The sequence below is a fragment of the Strongylocentrotus purpuratus genome, unplaced genomic scaffold, assembly GCF_000002235.5.
Source record: "Strongylocentrotus purpuratus isolate Spur 01 unplaced genomic scaffold, Spur_5.0 spur5_scaffold_20, whole genome shotgun sequence".
Taxonomy (NCBI): domain Eukaryota; kingdom Metazoa; phylum Echinodermata; class Echinoidea; order Camarodonta; family Strongylocentrotidae; genus Strongylocentrotus; species Strongylocentrotus purpuratus.
The window spans coordinates 22,155,941-22,162,225 of record NW_022145606.1 but is presented as its reverse complement, the minus strand read 5'-3'; the positions used below and the strand labels follow the sequence as shown (position 1 = coordinate 22,162,225).

Genomic DNA, 6,285 nt, shown 5'->3' with positions numbered 1-6,285 from the left:
ATTGTCAACCAACATCAATTTCTGGTGAATTCACCAATTCCTCATTGATTTTGTGAGTTAACAATCATTTTTTTTCTTCTTTCTTATTATCAGGCCCATCAATTGTGGGCAAACCACAACTACCATGTAGTTGTTTTGTATTTCGCTGATGCCCCTAAAAGAAAGCGCTGCTCATCATTTGGCACCCCAGGAAAGGCGGAAAGTTTTCGTCATAGCGCTCAAAAATCACTTATCCGGTCATATGAGGTCTTCATGAGGAAGGGTAAGCAGGGAATGAACTGGATCCCCCCCCCCCAAAAAAAAAAAACACAACAAAGATGGGAGGGGGAAGGGGATATAAGCATAACTTTACTTATTATATCTACATAAACAAGCATCACTCTTAGCTATTTTTAATGTTGTCATTAAAAGTTCAATTATATTTCTACATACGATTAAAATGAGAGGATTTGCGTCTTTAGAGATTTTAATAGAACTGGATTTGACTTTGTTCGATGGTTATACCCCCCCCCCCCCCCCCTTACTACAAAAAAATTCTGTCCCAATATATCCCTTGCTCTAATGTGCTTGCACTTCATGAATATGATGTTTTGATGATTTAAAAAAAAAAAATTTAATGTTGATTTGCCTGTTATGTATGCTTTTAAGCAATAGTGGGAATATTTTTGCCTTTTTGTGAATTCAAACAAAATTTTAATTGTCATTTATTCAATGGCATTGATCTGATGGGTCAATTTTTATTACAAGTTTACAACCATCAGTACATGTATAAAAACAGTTTGCAAGACTGAAAATTATACTTGTTCAGACTTTATGATCAAATGTCATCAAGCTTCGACAATATTTTCCATTTTCTAACATGACATTGTATCATTGTGACACTCTAGAGCTCAAAGATCTCTGCCCATTGGCAAGGGTTGTTGATGGTACCTTGTTGTAGATGAGCTAGCCAACTACAAGATTTCCAAATGTGAAACTGTTTAACTGAATTGAATATCTTTGGTTCTTTTTGCTCCATATAGATGTAGAGCCAGATACAGATGAGGAGGAGGAAGAGGAGGAGGAGGAAGAGGAGGAGGAGAGGAGGGAGGTAGTGGAGCAAGAACGTGAGGAGGAGGGACCAGTAGGAGAAGAGGAGGGACCAGAGGGAGAAGAGGAGGGACCAGAGGGAGAAGAGGAGGGACCAGAGGGAGAAGAGGAGGGACCAGAGGGAGAAGAGGAGGGACCAGAGGGAGAAGAGGAGGGACCAGAGGGAGAAGAGGAGGGACCAGAGGGAGAAGAAGAGGGACCAGAGGGAGAAGAGAGACAAGGAGGAGAAGAGGATGCAGCTGCTGGATCTCGTGCTGGCCAAAGTAAGAGTTGTTTGTTTTTAAATTTTGATCAGGGGCATTCTTACACTGAACACTACCAAACCTGATATTTCATTGTTATCTATGAGAAGAAAAACTTGCCGCCTTAAAGTCTCATAATCCTGTACAAAGTAATATTAAAACATGTTTGATACAAAAACCTTGCGTTATTAACTATTTAATATGACATGTATTACATGCGTCGTCTGCTCATGTACCACATTGGGAATCACCATTTTCACGGCCTAAGCATGTACCCCTTCCGAGTTGTGACATGTAAGCGGGTAACTGCATTAGGAATTGCCTGGATGTGTGCCCTTCCGCCATATGTGCATAAATGTACTTATTGAAAAGAGGATGATGTACTGCCAAGCGTTTGGGTGTCACATTGCCTCTGGGAAAGGACTCCAGAAATCCTTTCACTCGATTCCTAACAAAGTAATGCAACCAGAGTTAGTTCAGACAATGGGCTGCTGCGATTAAAGTTGATGGATTCTTAAAACAGATGCAAACACAGCCATCATGATGTGATCTATATACAAGTGATGCGTGTAGTATACGATTGTTATATATTTGCTGTAGTGGGTGCTCGATTTGAAGATCAACGAATTTCTGATTATTTTTATGTCTATTTTGCATTTATCAAACTAAAATGATTCATCAAAAACTAAATAACTGTATGAATTTTTGAAAAATTAATAATAAAGTAATAAATGCTCTAAAATTTACTAAACATTTCTGACAGAAATTAAATAAAACGACCACGAAAATTGACTGCTTATTTAGCCAGCCATCCTAGGTACATGTGTTATACCACTTGCTGATATCGCGCCCAGATGCAGTTTTTCCCTACTCCACTCCTATAGTATGTCACCCTCTACGATCGGCGGCAACACTTTCGAAACAATGGCTACACATACCCTAATTCAGCTACTCAAGGCTCTCCAATTTTTTCTCTTTTGGTGAAACTTTAATGTGGCTCCTAGGGGTATGTAGGAAGTTATTAATGCCCACTTAGAATAATCAATGTAGTTTGGGCTTCTCCTTTAATATTTTTGGTGAAAGTCTGCCACTCAAGATGTCATTTCACTTCAAATTACATGGCATTTGGAGTAAATGTTTGTCCTTTAATTAAATCATTGATATGCTTATAATTTGTCCTTTCTTACCATTATGAATACAGAACAAACCGGACAGGCTCTGAAGAGGGCAGGAAGCAATGAAGAATCAAGAAGGAAGAGGCGGAAGAGATGGACGAGGAGGAGAAAGGGGAAGAAGGAGTGTTGTTGTGCCGTTTGTGGAGAGGAGTGGGCAAGGAGTGCCCCAAGGGAGTTTTGGATAGAGTGTATGAAATGTAAAAATTGGACGCACGAAAGGTGTATTGAGGGTATTGAGCTTTCCCATTATATCTGCAGCAAATGTCCTAAATAAGTTAATAAATATGTAATACTTGACTTCCTTTAATACAACGTATTGTTGATATTTTGTAAATAGTTTAGTAAGTACATGAAGTTGAAGTATTTATCTATATAAGATAGCCGATGAGATGTGTCTTTTGAACCTTGATAAAATACTGTTTGAAATTGTTTAAAATCCCTGAAAAATCACACCATGCACTTACTGAAGTATCCAGTCATTTGTATTAAAAGTCTCCTCCTACTGAAGGTCATGCTGGTGACATTATGTTTTTGGGGTTGTCTGTCCATCGTAAATCTGTCAAGACAAAAGGTGTCCTGGCACTGGAATATGAAATTTGCCTCTGCTCTCATGTCAGCCGTTTAAAGAAAAGTGATACAATCAAGTGACCAAGAAGAACTTACCCTTCATAGCTCTTGAAAAGATTATACAAATTTGAACACATTTACTTTTTTTCCCATTCACTGAATACACATAGATGTCTAATAAAGTAATGCTTAATGACATATTTTTCATACTGTGAGGGTTAGATTAAAAAAGTGGTCAAACTCTGATGTCTGAGGTGTATAATGACATTCGCATGGATGAAAAAAAAAAGTAAATTATGCTGGCACTATCTAGACATTTATGAATACATATAACTCATGAATATTTTGTTAGACCAGTGCTATATTCTAACTGTCTATAGGGGGAAACGAGTATGATAAAACTGTTCACTGAGAAATGTTCACGTCTTTTAAAGCACCAAATGGTCATTTTTGGACTACAGTTTTTTCACGATACCAGAGACACTGGTGGCATGTATTGCCATCTAACTCAGATTTTTAAAGCTGGAAATATTGTTAAACAATGCCTTTTAGTTATTTTAGGCTGTCAACTTTAGACAAATGTGAAAGCATATATCTAACCTAAATGGTATTTTGTTGTGGTGGCTAAAATCTACCACATCTCTCCCTAGTGTTCACATATTGTTATTGAAGGTAATAAGTTTCATAGGTGTAGAGGGCGCTTTGTCTTTAGGGAACTTGTGAATTTTTTTTAAGCAAACACTTTCAATGCAGCAATCTTCTGAATTAAACGTCAATACTTTAATTTAATATAATTTGACCCAAAATATGAAATGTTCTTAAATGTTTTCACCTTTAAAGCCCCACTCCACTACTTATAGCTACTTGCACCCTCTATATAGTCAACAGTGCCTAATCGGTTACAAATACAAATACTAACCATTGTCTCTGTCTGTATGAAATTGTTGTGGTTGGTGACACAAGACCATAAGGGACATTACTTTTTCTTTGTCAAAAACATTTCTAGAGTTATAAAAACTTAACTTAAAATAAGCACTGTCAAGGACATATTCTGTCTTTTCATGCATATTTGATTGTGCATTAACTTGAAACAAATCTGGGGGGGGGGGAGTAGTATCTCATTAATGAACAACGCACCTTCTAAAGGACTAAATTAAGGTGTTGCTCTATTGTAAGCAAGATGCCCATAAATAAACAATTACTCATGTTTCCTTAAAGATTAAGCAATTAAACTAGATACATATCTGCTTGTAAAATGCTACTTTTAAAAAACTATAATGCTACTGATCAACATTTGTCTATTAACAAGTTATCACAAATCCCCCCCCCCCCCCCTTCAAGGTTTATTTATATTTCTTAGAAATTATGTTTTGTACATTTCTTGTACTTTGCTGTTTGTGCAGACTTGAACAAAATCACATTTTGCTTTCGTTTTGTAGTTCGTCATTTGTTAAATTGTACATTTAAATGTATAGTGTTTAGTTCAGGAAGGTAGGAAAACACTCATGTGGGCTTTTAAATTTTATCTCATTTTATATCCAAGTGAAAGTACATGTATGTCACAACACCACGCCTGGGTATCGCATATGCATATCTGTGTAGGGATTTTTTTTCCAAGTTCAGTTTTTATTTTATGTTGCCACTTTGCTAATTTAAAATCTGTATACTTTGTCTTATCATTCACACAGAATATGTTTCATGAATTTTCTACTAGTTCATTTTCATTACCAAAACCAAGTGTTACCTTTAACTATAATTGACTTGTGATGGATTTTAGAGTTCTGTACTCAGTGTCCTTAACCCTATATATCTCAGGGAGGGGGGCCTTAATAAGCCCCCCATCCCATCTAAATTTTTGACGATAACTATTTAATGCAAACAAAATATTGTGTTGAAATTGTATGACTTTTTTCTTTTGAGTCTCTCGCATCTTTTGAAACAAATTTTTTCAAAAAAATCAGACTTACTGTTACACAGTCACTTGACCTTTTGTCTTTGCATGTCATCCCGAAAATTGTTTATTTTCATGATTTGCGTTCAAAATATAAGGTAATCATTTTTCCAAAAAAGAGGTAGAACATTGGTTGTTATTTATAGTGTAGGTGTTTGTTTTGGGGGTCAAAATAGTTTAATTATAGTTAAAAATGAAATAAAACAATAAAGTACATAAGTTGAAAAAAATATGAAATTACCTATACATAACATGTCATAAAAAATAACCTGGATCTTTCCAATTTTTTGTTGGTATTATTCCAAATTGTCTAAAGAATATAAGTAATGAAAATGGATGTTACAAAATATGGAGAATATATGATTTATGGGTTTAAAAAATCTTTGTTTCTTTGTGTATCTTTAATAATCTTTATGTAATTAAATCAATGTTTTAGTCAGAGTAAAGAAATATCTGGAAGTATCAGACCCTTATCCTACATGTACATCCATACACCATTTGTTAATTATAGGGACTGTCACTGAATGTAACAGTGTCATTTTGTTAATCAGAGTAATTTATGATAGAATGGACGGGCCGAGTCATCCGACTTATGGCATTACCACCTTTGATGTACCGGTATATAGTGTTACTTTTTCCCTTTGCTATATCATTGTTAACTAAAGAATTTCACAACAGGATGATGTACATCATTATTAGATACTCTTTTATTGATCCATATTCAAAACATAGAATACGAGTTTATCAGAATGTTGTTTATATGCCACCGTTTAATAAATGCTGCCTGATTGTTTCAACCAACAACTTTGCAATATGAACACTGTCAATTTAAAGCGATTCCCTCTATTGCCTCAGCTGCTCTAATCTCCTGAAGTAACTTTCCAAAAAGTGGAAAAAAGGACAGCCTGGACAATTTTTTGTGTTGATTTTAAAGATATAAAAGTGAGTTCTGGTCATCAGATTGCATTGTGAAAGAAAAGGTGTGGAATGGATTAAAACAAGTTGATCATGTAGCATGTAAGTATTGGTGTGTACTGCAAAGTCCTGGAGTCATCAAACTTATAATAAATTTGGCCCAGTCTTGGTAAAGTAACAAGCACTGTACACAGAAAGATGTATATGGGACCACACAAATGGTGTCGGGGCTACTAACCTTGATTACTTCATTACTCAGACAGTATACATTTTCTACCAAAATTGTATGGCAAATGACATTTATTTTTAATCTTGGACATTTAGTGTAAGTTTCATTCGATTCTGT

General features: G+C 35.5%; 1 long non-coding RNA gene across 1 annotated transcript; it reads left to right on the top strand.

The window, feature by feature from the left end:
- Positions 1-1,253: 1,253 nt before the first annotated feature.
- LOC100889519 lies at positions 1,254-5,842 on the top strand. The gene is made up of 2 exons (XR_004065549.1): positions 1,254-1,352; positions 2,533-5,842. It is a non-coding gene; the product is annotated as an uncharacterized LOC100889519 (long non-coding RNA).
- Positions 5,843-6,285: the final 443 nt, after the last annotated feature.